The sequence below is a fragment of the Echinops telfairi genome, unplaced genomic scaffold, assembly GCF_000313985.2.
Source record: "Echinops telfairi isolate 266 unplaced genomic scaffold, ASM31398v2 ScPeMD7_14;HRSCAF=57, whole genome shotgun sequence".
Lineage (NCBI taxonomy): Eukaryota > Metazoa > Chordata > Mammalia > Afrosoricida > Tenrecidae > Echinops > Echinops telfairi.
Window position 1 is genome coordinate 814386 of NW_022103911.1, and position 16207 is coordinate 830592.

General features: G+C 40.0%; 1 protein-coding gene across 2 annotated transcripts in view; it reads right to left on the reverse strand.

Moving 5' to 3' along the window:
* The window catches only part of NUDT6 (nudix hydrolase 6), a 46439-nt gene that overhangs the window by 18773 nt on the left and 11459 nt on the right, over positions 1 to 16207 (reverse strand). For both annotated transcript variants that reach the window (XM_045287389.1, XM_045287390.1), the window contains one exon: positions 6589 to 6644. The gene's annotated coding sequence lies outside the window, so the exon portion shown is untranslated. The remainder of the gene's footprint in view (positions 1 to 6588; positions 6645 to 16207) is intronic.

The following is a 16207-nucleotide window of genomic DNA, read 5'->3' on the forward strand; positions in this document are numbered from 1 at the left end:
ACAGATAGTTAGACCTTTAACAATACTCCCTTATAAGTAACTTTTAATTACCGAGGTAATATTTTTTGTACACTTAAGAAGAGAAATAAAGTAATTTATGTTACTTGCACATATGGAATTTTTCAAAGTGTATGGGTATATTACTGCCATGGGTATATTATATTTCAATAATATATGGGTATATTCTGTCATATTACTGCTGCGATAATTAAAGGAACTACTCCATGTAAAGTACTTATGTCTTAAAATAAAAACACACACTATAATAAGTTTGAAAAACTATTGTAGTGAAAATAGACATATGCTCATGTATACATAAATACATAAAGAAATATTTATATATTTGTTAGGACTATTAAATAGGAGTAAGAGGCCAGAGGTTATTACAGAGGCATGCAGGAAATTAGGTTGAGGAATAATTTAACTAGAAACCCATGCTTGGCATCACTATGGTGCATTCTGTTATTCCTCGATGAAGCTGGCAAGAAGCCCTACTGGCATCACTGTTAAACACTCAGCTACTGGGTTGTTTTGGACCACAAAATACCAGATGCTTCTTAGAAGAAAGAAGTGTCAGTCTGCATCTGTAGATTACAGCCTGGAAAATCCTATGAAGCTGTTTTACTCTTTCTATAGGGTTGTTATGAATTAAAATCAGAATCCACAGTATTGGCTGTTTTTGAGTTTGGTCAAGTTGAGAGGTATAGATGACAACTTGACTTTCCATTCTTACAGTTGTACACACACTAAGCAAGAGAATTAGAAAATGAAGAAATCCATGATATATTTCTCTATGAATAAAACTATATTCTTCCCTATATGACAACTTTGAGGAATATGCTTAACTTTTTTTCTCAGAGATAATACAGGTACAGGTGCAAGAAATGAGTTCATGTCTCTTTATGTTCACGAAGGTTTAATATTATCTAAGAAGTGTAGTATTTTTGACATAATTGAAGAAGCTCTGAAAATCCCCCATGAGTTATGTACTCCTGTAAGCAATCAACAATACGAGATCAATGGTCAACATTTACCTAAAAGCAAAGAGGAGAAGGCAAGGAGGGGATGGGAAGTTAGACGAATGGAAATAGAACAAGGAATGGAAATAATGCGCATGATGGCCCACTTGGAAAAATTTTAACCAATGTAACAGAAAAACTCGTATTAAAAACTGTTAAATGAAAAAACAAAACAAAACAAAAGCACAGCTGTTAAAGGGAAATCATTTTGCTGTGTATTTTTTCACCTAAAACACAATAGTTTGTAAAAATTGTAAAGGTACAGCAGTTAAGGGTTTGGCTGCTTACCAAGGTGAGTGGTTCAAACCGCCAACTGCTCAATGGGAGAAAGACCCGGCAGTCCACTGTGAAAAATGGACCGCCTTGCAACCTTATGAGGCGGTCTTAGTCTGTCCCAGAGGGGCCACGTAGCTGAAAGTGACTTGACAGCAGTGGGCTCTGGAAGTTTTGAAAACCAGACCAGTTGTCCCTGAGTCAATTTGGACTTGCTGGGAGAATATGTGTGCAGAAAACTGTGCTCCACAGGATTTTCAATGGCTGATTTTTTGGAAGTAGATCACCAGACATTTTTTCTGATGTGTCTCTGGGTGGACATGCAACCTTTAGGCTAATGGCATCGTACATAAACTGTCTCTGTCTCCCATGCTCCAAGCCAGTGGTTCCCAACCTTCCTAATGCTGCGACCCTTTCATATAGTTCTGCATGTTGTGGTGACACCCCAACCATAAAATTATTTTTGTTGCTAATTCATCACTGTCATTTTGCTACTGTTATGAATCAGGCGACCCCTGTGAAAGGGTCCTTTGACCCCAAAGGGGTTGCCACCCACAGGTTGAGAACTGCTGTTCTAAAACAAAGTTTCCTATTAAAATATACACACATACATGCTCAAACACAAAAATTCACTAAAAAGACACACACACACACACACACACACACAATTCTTGAAGTGCATCATAAAAAATGCCCCGATGATCAGGTTTCAGGCATCAAAAAAGGAAAAATCACATCATTGTTTGCTCACCTTCCCGATACAAACGCTGAAGACAAATGGGTGCATAAGCAAATGGGGTGAAGAAAGCTGATGGTGTCTGGCAAGGCTTGAAGGCAAACAAGCGGCCATCTAGCTGAGAAGTAACAAAGCCCACATGGAAGAAACACACCAGACTGTGTGATCATGAGGTGTCAAAGGGTTCAGGTATCAGGCATCAAGGAAAAAAAAAATCCTATCACTGTGAACGAGGGGGATTGCAGATTGGGGACCCAAAGCTCATCTGTGGGCAAATGGACATCCCCCGGCTGAAGGATCGTGGGGAGGAGATGAGCCAGTCAGGGTGCAGTGTAGCAAAGATGAAACATGCAACTTTTCTCTAGTTCTTAAATGCTTCCTACCCGCCCCACCCCCACCCCACTATCATGATCCCAATTCTACCTTACAAATCTGCCTGAACCAGAGGATGTTCACTGGTACAGATAGGAGCTGGAAACACAGGAAATCCAGGACAGATGATCCCTTCAGGACCAGTGGCGAGAGTGGCAATAAGTGGAGGTTGGATCGAATGTGGAGTAGAAGGGGAGAACCGATTACAAGGATCTACATATGGCCTCCTCTCTGGGGGACGGACAACAGAGAAGTGGGTAAAGGGAGACCTTGGGTAGTGTAAGGTATGACAAATAATAATAATTTATAAATGATCAAATGTTCAAGAGGCAAGGAGGAGCTGGGAGGGAGGGGGAAACATGAGTTGCTGATACCAGGGGCTCGAGCAGAGGTCAAATGTTTTGAGAATGATGATGGAAACAGAGGTACAGATATGTTTGACACAATGGATGGATGTATGGATTGTGATAAGTGTTGTATGAGCCCCCAATAAAATGATTTTTAAAAAGTTAAAACAAATAAGCCAGGGGCCCCTCAGCAGACAAATGGATAAACAAAATATGGTGCGTGCATACAGTGTACTCTAAGTCAGTCCTAATAGAGGCCAAGTTCTGATATGTACTATAAATCATTGAACTTTGAAAATATTACTTTTCATGAAGTAAATCAGGTATGCTATAAAAGGTCAAAGTTTGTATTTTTCTACCTACAAGGAATATTTCAAATTAATAAATAGAGATCAGTTTATTGGTGGTTATCAAAGGCTGAAAGGAAGAGAACTGAATGATTACTTATGGTATAGTTATTATTGAATTCTGTTTTGTATGATGGAAAACATTTGGAAATGAATGGATTGATGGTTGCAAAACATGATGAATATAGTTAATGTCACATCATTAAAACAGTCAAAGTAGTAAGAGTGGTAAAAATGGAAAATATGTTGTTATGTGTATTGCATCACAATGAAATTTAAGACAAACTTTTTTTAAAAAGTTCCCTGAGTGTTTAACATATTTTCCTAATGTGATGTTGGAGGAGTTCTCATTCCTAAAGAATTTATTTCAAATAACAGTGAACTGACTCAGGTTCAGACATGTGAGGAAGACTTACTATGGTTTATATCATTATATGTTTATGTCTGAACGCCAACAATCTCTCTGGCCTATAGAACTAGAGAACTGATGTGTATTGCTACGCTTCCTATTTTTCAAGTAGCTCATCACTCAGTGTCAGCTCTTTTTTAAAAGCAGATGATGCCTAAGGTTGACTTTAGTGTGCTTTTCATCTGTGTTTAGAGCGTGGTGTCCTGTTCTCCTTTTCATATAATGTTCTCTATGTTCTCCTGGGGTGGTATTTGTGCTTCCATGTTGCAAAATTTCAGGGGACATGAGTCTAAGGAATATAATAACTGGAACTGCAGTTATATGGGAACCAGGAAAGCCTTGCTAAGCAACTGTGAGCACCTAACAGTGTCAGGTATAGGTAGCACAAGTCTAGATTCAATTAACTATCTTTCTTAGATCCATTGCTGTGGATGAAGTTCACCAAAATCCAGCCCACTGCCAGGGAGTCGATCCCCACTCATGGCAGCCCTCCATGGCCGATTGCAAGAAAGATGAGACATTTTATTCCGGTAAAGATCAAGTTTCCGAAACTCACAGAGGCAGTTCTACTCTGTCCTAATGGGGCTTTATGAGTTGGAATCGACCCCATTGTCAGTGAGGCTTTTTGTCTGTTTGAGAACTGCTACCTAGGGTCTCTGAGGCTGTATTTCCTTCTGTCTTACAGGGCCTGCTGGTATCTCATTGATTTCTCTAACATTATTACAATAATCTTGTATGGACCTTATCTTCATCACTTGATCATCCATGTCATGTCTAAATTCTGTCCAGCTCTTATCACTTCTGCCCACTCTTATCACTCAGTCATTGTGAGCCAGTCGTTCCTATCCTATGAGTCTCACCGAAATTACATGGCTTCTTCTTGCCTTATACTTATACTGTCCTACTGGTAGCCTCTTCTGTCATATTCTGTCCTCTAAATTTCCTTTCCTACAAGACTCTGCTCAAGATTTTCTTCCTTAAAGATGTTCCTGAAAAGATTCTCGTGGACATCCTCATGAATACTGATCATCTCTGAGGTGCAACTTAGCACTTAATGGTAAAAGGCACCAATGAGCACACAACTGAGCACATATAGTGTTACATATAGTCATTTTCCCTCATGTTATTATCCTTCCGAATGTCATAGTTTTGTTTTCTCTAATGCATTATAAGAGTCTTTTACTTATCTCCGAAGATGAGGTTTTCGATTCCCATAAAGCGCTTCAATCTTGGAACCCCCCAGGGGTATTCTACCCTGTTCCTGTAGGGTCACTATGAGTTGGAATTGACTCGATGGCAGTGAGTGGGTGAGAATCGCAGTGCCACTAATATATGTTCACAATGTCCAAATATGCAAATTAAATTCAAATGTAAAACTTACTGAAGACGAGGCACAATTCTGTTTTCTGTACCCAAGACATAATTGTTGATGCTAGACCTCCGTTTGAGTCAGAGATTTGCCTGAACCAAAACCTCAAAAGTTACATTTGAGATGGCAACATTTCTGAGAAGTGTGCAATATAGCTTTCAGCTTATATTACATGTATAGTAATTTAGATTTTTTTAAAAATATGAGGAGGAAAAATATTTGACTCTGTCAACTAATATTTCCTAACGTCTCAAGAAGTAGAAAAATAATCATTATCCTTCACTTTTACTTCTATTTCTGAGCATGGAAACATTGGTGCTCTAATCTGAAGTTGTTGCTGTTAGCTGCCATCAAATTGGCTCACCCCACGCACAAAGGAATGAAGGACCGCCTGAGCCTGAATCATCCCATGGCCACTGGAGGATAAACTCACTGGGATTCATTCATAGGAGAATCGCAGTGCTGCTTTGAAAAATCTTTGTTGTCCCTAATTGCCTAACTCCTTATTTTGATCCACAAGGCTCCTTACAATCTGTTCCCAACCTAGCTTTCAGGCCAAGTATTTTACCACTCCCTGAACTTATGGTCATAGTGGGTTTTTTGCTATTTTATCCATATACTGTGCCTTTATATATGTACTTCTAATTTTCTCAGTCTATTTTCCATCTCTCCCCACCCCCCTCCCCCAGGGCCTCAAAAACTCCTGCTCTCATTCTTAATACTCAGTTTAAATGTCACCTTCTCTGACTTAATGCCTCCTTAAGTCAAAGTTACCCATTGCCATCTATTCAAATATCTATTTTCTTAGTTAGTTTCTGGGTTAGTTAATTGTGCCAACCTGGCCGATAATCACATGTGGGGTTAATTGAAAGGCGGAGGGATAAATGGGTGGTGAGCCTGGACTTTCTAGTTCTCAGATCTCTTGCTTTGTGATGGTCGCACCAGGGTGCAGCTGCCTTAGCAGTTCCCTGCTTCAGCTTGCAAGAATGACTTCCTACAAGACATCCCCAAGGAGAAGCTACATGGACCTATCCCGATGCAGCCCTGGGTGCTGGAGCAGCCGTGTGGAGACCCCTGCTAGTACTGAGATGCTTATTCGTTCACTGACTCAGCTTTCCTCCTGCAGTCGGCATCATTGCCTCTGTTGTGTGAGGTGGAGGACTTTGTGGACTGGTGTTGGGTTAATGGGTTAATGTTGGACTTGTGGGCTTGGGCAGCATTGGGTTGGGATGTTTTCGTAATGCACACTTTCTTTACATAAAACTGTCTTATACATAAGTTGCTGTGGATTTGTTTCTCCAAAGTACCCAGACTAACACAGATAAAGGGCTGCAGGAGATCAGGCAGTTTATTATTCCTTGTGGACTTGCAGCACCTGGTACAGAGTAGGAAGTCAATAAGTGTTAAATAGATGAAAGACTCGTTTAATAAGCTGTTAGAATTGGTCTTCCCATTCAAAATAGTAATTTATGCTATTCTTCCTGTCACAAACTAATGAAGAGTGAACAACACGGAGTATTACCTTGACATTTCCAAAAGCTGCATTAAATATTTTCTTGGCTTAAACAAATATCCAAATGATACATAACTGCTTGGAAATATCTTTGAAAATTTCATTCTGCAATTCCCTAGGCCTATCAACATTTCCACATTTCAGTTCTTCTCCTAAGAGAACTGAACAGTTAGAAAGCAATTTTCAATGCACAAGCAACTTACTTTATTTCGGTCTTGTACTACCAATATTTTCCTAGTGTTTTCATCGAAGACAGCGCCTGTTGGGGAAAAATAAGTATCTTGAGATATTTTAATTTCCCTCACTCAGACCCTTCCCATACCCTTACCTATGGGCCTCGAGATATCCTGGAAGGCCCACGTATCTATGAATACTCATAAAATCTCTCCTCCCAACTCTTAGAGCAACTTCAACAATGTACTAATTATAGGTCGATACTATCTTGGGGTATAATCATGAGTTTAAGCTCTTTTTTTTTTTTTCAGACTAGACTGCTTTTCCTGATGGTCATAAACTTCTCTAGAGTGTTTTTCTTGATGGTACACGGGTAAAAGATCTAATCTTATTCTATAACTTTTTTCAGTGTTCAGATGTTTTTAAGTGCTTAAAACATAAATGAATAAACTGACATCTCTATTTTCATTTTTCATTCTTTGAACCACTAATTGGTCCCTTGACAATCCAAATTCCAAACATCGTTTACTGTTTAGTTCAGCACTTCCTTGCAGTCATTTCATTTTCCTCACCATGGGTGCATACAGCTTTACAGCATACCAGTGTATTGCTTTGATTACTTCTTTTCTGTACACAGGTCTTAAGGTACAGTCCATTTCCTTCATTTATTCATTCATTACATACAACGCTCAGCAAAATAAGCATTTTCCTAGATGTTAGCGACTCAAAAATAAATAAAGTATTCTTCATTCTTTATATTTCTGTCTAGGCAATGCTTAGTCCAAAATACTCCTACTACTTTAATGATTTAATATATCTGTGTTTATATAGTGAGGAAAGATGTTTTATGCAGATTGATCTATTCTTTCCATATTAGCTGAACTGTAATGTAGTACAAGAAACCGTGGTGCTGCGGGTGAAACCTTGAGCTGCTATTCAAGCCCAACAGAGTTCTTGGGAGAATCCTGAGGCTCTGTGCTCCTATAAAGATTTATCTCAGAAATTCTATATAGGGTCACTATGAGACAAAAGAGACTCAATGGTAGTGGGTGTAATTTATTTTTAATATAGTACATAAGATATATCGTATATGTTCCATCAAATCAATATCCACTCATAGTGAACCTATAGGGAGGAATAGAACTGCTCCACAGGGTTTTCAAGGCTGTGTAATCTTTATGAAGTACCTTGTCACATCTTTCTCCAGGCAGAGTAGCTAGTAAGTTCCAACTGCAAATCTCCTGATTAATAGCCTCGGGCTTTAACCAGTGCACCACCAAGGCTCTTCTTATATAACATCCCAAACAAAATCACTTGTGGATGTCGAGTCAGTTCTGTATCACTGAGAGCCTGAAATACTACCATGTCCTGCATCATCCTCATAATTGCTCTTGTGTGTGAGCCCATTGAGGCAGCCACTGTGTCAATCCATCTTGTTGAGGGCCTTCCTCTCTTTCGCTGCCCTCCACTTTACCAAACCTGATGTCCTCCTCCAGGGACTGGTCTCTCCTGATAACCTGTCCAAAGTACGTGAGACAAAGTCTCTCCATCCTTGCCTCTAAGGCTGGTTGTACTCCTTCCAAGGCAGATCTGTTTGTTCTCTTGGCAGTCCACGGACCTTTGAATATTCTTTGCCAAGACCATAGTTCAAATGCATTGATTTTATTTCAGCCTTCCTTATTTACTGTCTAATTGCCACATATATTTTAGATGACTAAAAATACCAGTTTTGTCAGGTGCACTGTGTCCTCAAAGTGACATCTTTGTTCATCAACACTTTAAAAAGGTCTTGTGTAGCAGATTTGCCCAATGCACTACATCATTTGATTTCTTGACTGCTGATTCCATGAGTTTGAATGTGGATCCAAGCAAGAGGAAATCCTTGACAACTTCATTCTTTTCTGTTTATTATGATATTTATTGGTCCTATTGTGATTTATTGGTCCTATGTTTGCCTTTTTTTATATTAAGTTGCAATCAATAATGAAGGCTGCAATCCTTGATCTTCATCAAGTGCTTCAGGTCCTCACTTTCAGTAAGCAAGGCTGTGTGTCATCTGCAAATCGTAGGTTGTTAATAAACCCTGGCAGCGGTAATGGTTATGCATTGGGCTGCTCATTGCAAGGCCAGCAGTTTAGTCACCAGCTGCTCCATGGGAGAAAGGCAGGGCTTCATAAGCCCATAAGAGCATCAGAGACTCAGAAGGGCAGTTCTACCCTGTCCGATAAGAGTTACTATGACTTGGCAGAGACTCAATGGTAGTGAGTTTGTTCCAATTCTGATGCCATATTCTTCATGTAATCGTGTAATTCTCTGATTATTCATACAGATTGGATAAGCATGGTGAGAGGATACAACCTTTTGCACACCTTTCCTGATTTTAAGCCTTCCAGTAGTCCCTTGTTTTTGCAAAACTGCATCTTGATCCATGTACAGGCTTTATATGAGTATTTCATAAACACTACAGAACAATGAAATGTTCTGGAATTCCCATTCTTCCCAAAGCAATCCATAGTTTGTTATGATCCACACAGTCCAAGGCCTTTGCATAGTAAGCTAAAGACAAGTAAACATCTCTCTGGTATTCTCTGCTTTCAGCCACGATCCATCTGACATCAGCAATGATAGCCCTTGCTCCACGTCCTCTTCTGCACCTGCCAGAATCTATGGGTACGTGAATCAATGTACTGCTATAATTGTTGTTGGGTGGTCTTCAGCAGAATATTTACTAACATATCTATAATATTGTTCTGTAATTTGTGCATTCTTTGTTAAAATGTTTAAGTTTCTCTGACATAATGGCATGTAATTCACACATCATACAGTAATATAAACATATTTTAAAGTGTTGTATAATCACTGCAATCAATTTTCTTATTCTCCGTGTTATTAGCCCTCCATTTTATCCTAACTCCAAGGATTTATTAATCTAGTTATTGTCTCTATAGAGTCACCTATTCTTAGTTTCACATAAAGAAAAATCTACAACAAAAAGTAAAAAATAAAACAACAAGATATCAATTAACAATAACAAAATAAAACATAGAAAAACCTCAGCTTAAAAGTGTATATATAACTTTCTGAGGAGTCACCAACTGTTTCAGAGAAATAGTTTTACATAAACATACACAACATCTAATTTTGCCACATTTTTGCCAACACTTGTGAGTATTCTTTAGGGTCCACTTTCTTTGGAATGAATTCAAATATGGATCTCTTCCAGTCAGTTGGCCAAATAGCTGTCTTCCCAGTTTCCTGGTATAGACAAATAAATGCTTCCAGCCCTTCATCAGCTTGTTGAGACATTTCAGTTGCTATTCCATCAATTCCTGGAGTCTTGGTTTTGAATAATGCTTTCAGGGCAGCTGGACTTCTTCCTTCAGTACCACTGGTTTTTGCTTATATGCTACCTTTCTCTTAAAATGGTTGATTGTTGACTAGTTCTTTTCAGTACACCGACTCTGTATATTCTTTCAATTTTCTTTGTATGCTTCCTGCATCACTCAATATTTTGCCCATAGAATCTTTCAATATTGCAACTTGAAGCTTGAATTTTTTCGAGTTCTTTTGGTTTAAGATATGCTGAGCATGTTCTTCCATTTTGGTGTTCTCCTTCTAGGTCTTTGCCCATTTCATTAGAATCTTTGGCTTTGTCTTCTTGAACTACCCTCTGAAATTTTAATTTGGCTCTTTGACTTCATTATTTCTTTCATTTGTTTTAGCTACTCTATAATTAAGAGCAAGTTTCAGAATCTCTTCTGACGTCTACTTTGATCTTTTCTTTCTTTCCTGTCTTTTTAATGACCTTTTGCTTTCTCCATGAATGATGATATTGATGTCCTCCCACAGCTCATCAGGTCTTCTGTCATTGGTGTTCAATGCAGCAAATCCGTTCTTGAGTTGTTCTTGAAATTCAATTGGGATAGACTCAAGGTCGTGTTTTGGCTCTCATAGACTTGTTTGAATTTTCTTCAGCTTTATCCTAAACTTACTTCTACGCAATTGATGAGCTGCTCCACAGTCAACCTCTGGCTTATTTTCGCTGCTGACATTGAGCTTTTCCAATGCCTTTTCCCACAGATGCAGTACATTTGATTCTGTGTATTTTATCTGGAGAAGGTCACGTGATAGTTGCCTTTTTTTGTAGTTGAAAACAGATATTTGTGATAAAGAAGTCATTGATCTTGCAAAACTCTATCATGTGATATCCAGGACCATATTTCTATCACCAAGACCATATTTTCCAACTAATTTTTCTTCTTCTGGGATTCTAACGTTTGTATTCCAATCACCAATAATTATCAATGCATCTTGATTGCATTTTTTTTCTTCAGTTTTTGACTGAAGATGATAGTAGAATTCTTCAGTATCTTCATCACTAGCTTTAGAGGTTGGTACATGAATATGAATAATAGTCGTACTGATTAGACTTCCTTGAATGTGGATAGACATAATTCTATCACACAGCATTGTACTTCAAGACAGATCTTGAAATGTCCTTTTTGACAATGAATGAAACACCATTTGTGTCAGTCTGGGTTAACTAGAGAAATGAATTCAGAGACACTCCTATGTATGTAAGAGAGAGTTTTATATCCTAGAGTAATTGTATATGAAGAAAACATTCTGGCCCAGTCTAAATCAAGTCCCTAAGTTCGATATTAGCCCATAATTCTGATATTATCCCATATGTCTGATACTAGTCCGATAAATTCTTCTACAGACTCACACAGCACATACAATGATGCCGAAAGCAGGAAGATCACAGGTATGGGGTTAAAGGGAAGAGGGAACCCCACAAAACATCACAGGTTCAGTAGGCGCAATTGTACAGCGATAACAAGTAGAGATTATAGTAAAGGTACAGAGAGCATGAGAGTTAAAAGATGGAGTCAAGTAATGGAGTCAGACGCAATTCATGGTAGCGTTGCTCACCTCAGCCCCAATTGATGGTCCTCGTGGTGGGGACTTAGCCGCCAGAGTAGAAGCAGCTCCTCGTCCTCCTTAGCCACCTTTCTCAGCCACCCTCTCGAGAACCAGGGAGCCTCCTTATTTATTGCTAACCACGCATCATATCACTTTAGGGGGATCTGATTACAGAGTCATACATCACAGAAAGGGGCAATACAATTCATCCTAGAACAAGTTTGATCACTCTGGTGTCTCACATAATAAAACAGACAACTACTATTCTGGGAGGCATGCAAGTCCCCTGATAGCAGACAATAACCTAAGTCACAGGGAGGGGTAGCAACATAGGCAATACAATCAACAGGAAGGGGATGACCTAGGGGTGTGCCCACATTTGTTGTGGGATAAACAGTGGTGTCTGCTTGATCTAGACAGCTGATAATGGCTACCTAACCTTGGTCATCCTTGGGCGGGTTTGACCTCTCTGGTATCTCCTGCAAGTAAACAGACAACTGCTATCCTTATCAGAAGGGAGTGGGCCCTACTTAGGGTGAGTCAGACTATACAGTCTAGATGGCCAATGTTAGGGAGAATAACCTCTGACCTACTTTCGCTGACCGCCTAGTGAACAGTCATTCTCAAGCTAAATCTGACATATATTTTGGGGAGACAACTTAAGAGAAATCCTTCTGTTCCCCACACACAGGCAAGTGGATGAAAAGTACAGCTCTCTATATGGCTCCTCCAGCTCCAGGGCTTTGGACGCCATCAGCATAGCTTCGGGTGGCTCATCAACAGAATGTGAAGCAGAGTGTGTGTCCTGCCTCCAGGGAGGAAGGCAGGAGTTCCCAGAATTCTCAGGAGAAGGTCATGCCTATACAGAGGTATTATTGGCCATGACCTGATTGACATGCGAGACTCCATCCCTTCCCTCAAGTTGACAGGAGATGATGTAACTACTAGACCATTCCTTTTGATTATGCCATTCCCAAAGTTATATGGTTTTCTGATTCAAAATTGGCAATGCCAGTCCATTTCAGCTCACTAATGTCTAGAATATTGATCTTCATGTGCTCCATTTCACTTTTAATGACTTTCAGTTTGCCTACATTCACATGTCATACATTCCAAGTTCCATTTATTAATTGATGCTTGCAGTTGTTTCTTCTCAGTTTTCGTAGTATCCTATCAGCAAAGGAAGGTCCTGAAAACTTTACTCTTGAGGGCTTTACTCCATCTGTATTATTATTGTCAACTCTACTTTGAGAACGTAGCTCTTCCTCAGACACATTTTGATTGCCTTATGGCTCATTTTCTGGCACTATCAATGACTATGTTCACCTTTTGTTTATTAGGTTTCCAGTAACTGACAATGTTGCAATACTACCCATAGGGTTTTCAGTGGCTAATTCTTCTGAAGTGGACAGCCTATTCCTTCTTTGTAGTCTGTTGTTAGTCTGGAGGCACTGCTGAAATCTGTTCAATTTGGGTGGCCCTGTTGTTTTTTGAAATACTAGTGACATGGTTTTTCAGCATTACAGCGACACATAAGCCACCACAGGCAAGCTGACAGGCAAGTGGAGTCAAAGCCATTGCTGTCAGTCACTTTGCCTCGTAGGTATCCACTGGGGTTTTCTGAGACTATACATAGTTACAGAAGCTGACTGGTTGGAAGGTTCTGACTGCTGATCTTTCATTTGGCAGCCCACTGGACTTCCTTTATAAAGCAGTAACCAAACCAAGCCAAACCCACCCGGTGGATTCCAATTAACAAAAGCCCTCTCTATGGTTTCTGAGGCTATATACTTTTATAGGAGCAGAGAGCCTCAACATTCTCTTCCAGTGTGATTGGTGGATTTGAACCTCCAACCTTGCAGTTAATAGTCTAATATTTACTCACCAGCACCACCAAAGCAACCCTATAGAACATTAAATGAAACACACACACACACATACACACACCCCAAAACAAACCAAAAAACAATTAGAAAAAACCAACCCATTGCCTTTGAGTGGACTCCAACTCATAGCAATCCTTTAGGACAGAGCAGAACTGCCTCTTTAGGCTTCTGAGGCTGTAAATCCTTACAAGAGCCAAAAATTTCATCTTTCTCTGATGGAGGAGCTGGGGCATTTGAACTGCTGATCTTATCATTCCCGGCCCAATGTATAACTCACATTATCAGAGCTCCTTTATTTTTTTCCATTGTGACCCTACAGGACAGACTGGAACTGTCCCATAGACTTCAGAACCCCTTTATAGAACATTTAAAACAACAACTGCCATGAGTTCATTTGGCTCATAGCGAACCTGTAGGACTGAGTAAAACTGCTCTAAGGTTTCTGAGGCTGTAAATCTTTATGGGAGGAAATAGCCTTATCTTTCTCCTGCAGAATGGCCAGGGGATTCAAACTGCTGAGCTTGCTGTTAGCAGCCCCACATGTATACAACTATGCTACTAGGGCATCTTTACAGAACATTAGAAGGTGATAAATCTGTGTAGAAATAAAATATATGAAAACCAAACTCACTGCCATTGAGTCAAATCCAACCATAGCAACCCTATAGGACAGGGGAGAATTGCCCTGTGGGTTTGAAGGGACAGTGAGTTATTTAATGTTGCTTTCCTAGCCAAATTCTTTAACTCCCACCAAATGACCTTTCCCTGCATGGTTCTGGTAAGAAGGTGGAAGAATATACTGAAGGATTCACCCGTGAGTAATTTTGAACAGGATTCCCTGGAAGGCCATCCTGCTGCACATAAAATGAGCCCTGTGAGAAGCAGGAGGAGGGATCTCATTACCAGCAAGAGCCACCAGTGGAGCGCTTCCTCCGGACCTGAGATCCCTATGCAGCGAACTTCCTGGATCCAGTAGGCAGCTCCACCATTAGAGGAGCAGCAGAACCAGGAGCCAGAGCAGGGAACAGAGTGATGGACTCCCAACCCACAAAGCAAGTAATGAGGAGAGCTTTTGTGCAGGAGGCTGGCTTGCGGAGTGGGGTGCCTCAGGGCACTTACTTCCGGGTGCTGAGTTTGCTGAGTCGTGGAGCTTGAGCGGAAGGCCTTCGGGCTGAGGTGTACAGCAGAGTAGTACGCTCTTTGGGCGTGTCTTAGGTCCGAGCTGCTTCGTAACATGCCCTGATAAACAGTTCAACCCTGAGCATTTCTCACTGACATTACGTGTTCACTTCCTTAATAAGCCCTTTAATCACGACTTTTGTCTTTGAGTACTGTGCAGCCGTTGCAATGAACATTAGAATCCAGAGAGGTAGAACAGAGAACTTTAATTGAGAGCTTTCCAGGACAGTAACGCTCTATGGGTGTAGAAAGACATGCTCCCGCAGTGTGGCTTGTGGATTCGAACCAGTTATGTGTAATACCAGAAAAAGCCGTTTTCTTTGAAATGAAAAGACTATAACCTTAGCACTTTAAAATACTAAGAAAAAAACCAGCTGAGATATTAACATTAATGTTAACCTCTATTGAGAAATATAAACCATAAGTTACTGGTAATTGGTCCTTACAAAAGATATATGGCAAAGTAATGTTTTGGAGACCTATTCTTACATTTTAATAATCATTGGTTACTCAGAACTTTCCTGTATGGATTCACCATAAATATGAATAGTACGCTATCCTAAAGACAGAGCCAGCACAGTGAAAGTACATGTGCAATGAGAGCGACACCTGCTGGTCACTAAAAGTTAAGCACAAGGAAATCAAGTATTATGCAGAGGTTATTTATCAAGGTGCCTTGGTGGTGCCGTGAATTAAGTGTTGGGCTGCTACCCAAAATGTCAGTGGTTCAAGTCAATGAGTTGCTCAGTGGGAGAAAGCTGAAGGGGTTTATTCCATAAAAATGTAGGGCTAAGGAGCAGCTCTACTCTGTCCTAAAAGGTTTCTGGGAGTTGCAATAGACTGACAACAGTGGATTTCTTTTTCTAAATGACTATATTACTATGACTGGACAAATAATGTACTACATGCTCTGTGAGCATGATCTCAGGCACTCACGCCTCAGTACCGTCTAAGTAAAAAACCTGGGACAGACCGTCTGGATTCTGAGCAGGGACTCTTCTCGAGGCAGCACTGACCGCTTGTACATACAATTGCTTTCTCAGTGACCTGAATTTCTCAGTGATCTGACATTTGTATTTGAAGTTCTAACCAGCCTGGCATTCACTCAAGAAATATTTATCGAATACCTGCTTTATGACAAACACTGTCTTCAGCCTGAGGAACGAGACAGACAAAATACCTGCCTTAATGTATTTTATATTATTGTGAGAGATTGGTGAGATAATTTCCAAATGGGGTAGGTGATCTGAAGAAACAGCTGGATACAGGGAGCAAGGTTTGGGTGTTGGCATATTGAAGGACACTGTAGTAGCTAGGAGAGTCGGAAGCTTTTCTGAGGAAACAGTGAAGTAGCTACCTGAGCTATAAAGAAGCTGAATGAACAATGCCCTGGGGAAGAACACTGCAAGAAGGAAGAAGAGTCAGTAAGAGTAAAGACTCTGTTGGAAGAACAGTAAGAAAGTCACACTCCACTGATTAGGCAAGCAATTGTACAATTATGTTTGACATGATTGAACAATGGAATGATATAACATGTATATTTATTCCCGAGTTACAGCAAAAATGAAAAACAAAACACAGATCCAGGAAGGAGTTCTGGGCTTGCACTGAATCCTAGCTCCAACTTAAGAACAGTTAATTCTTACATCATGGCCCT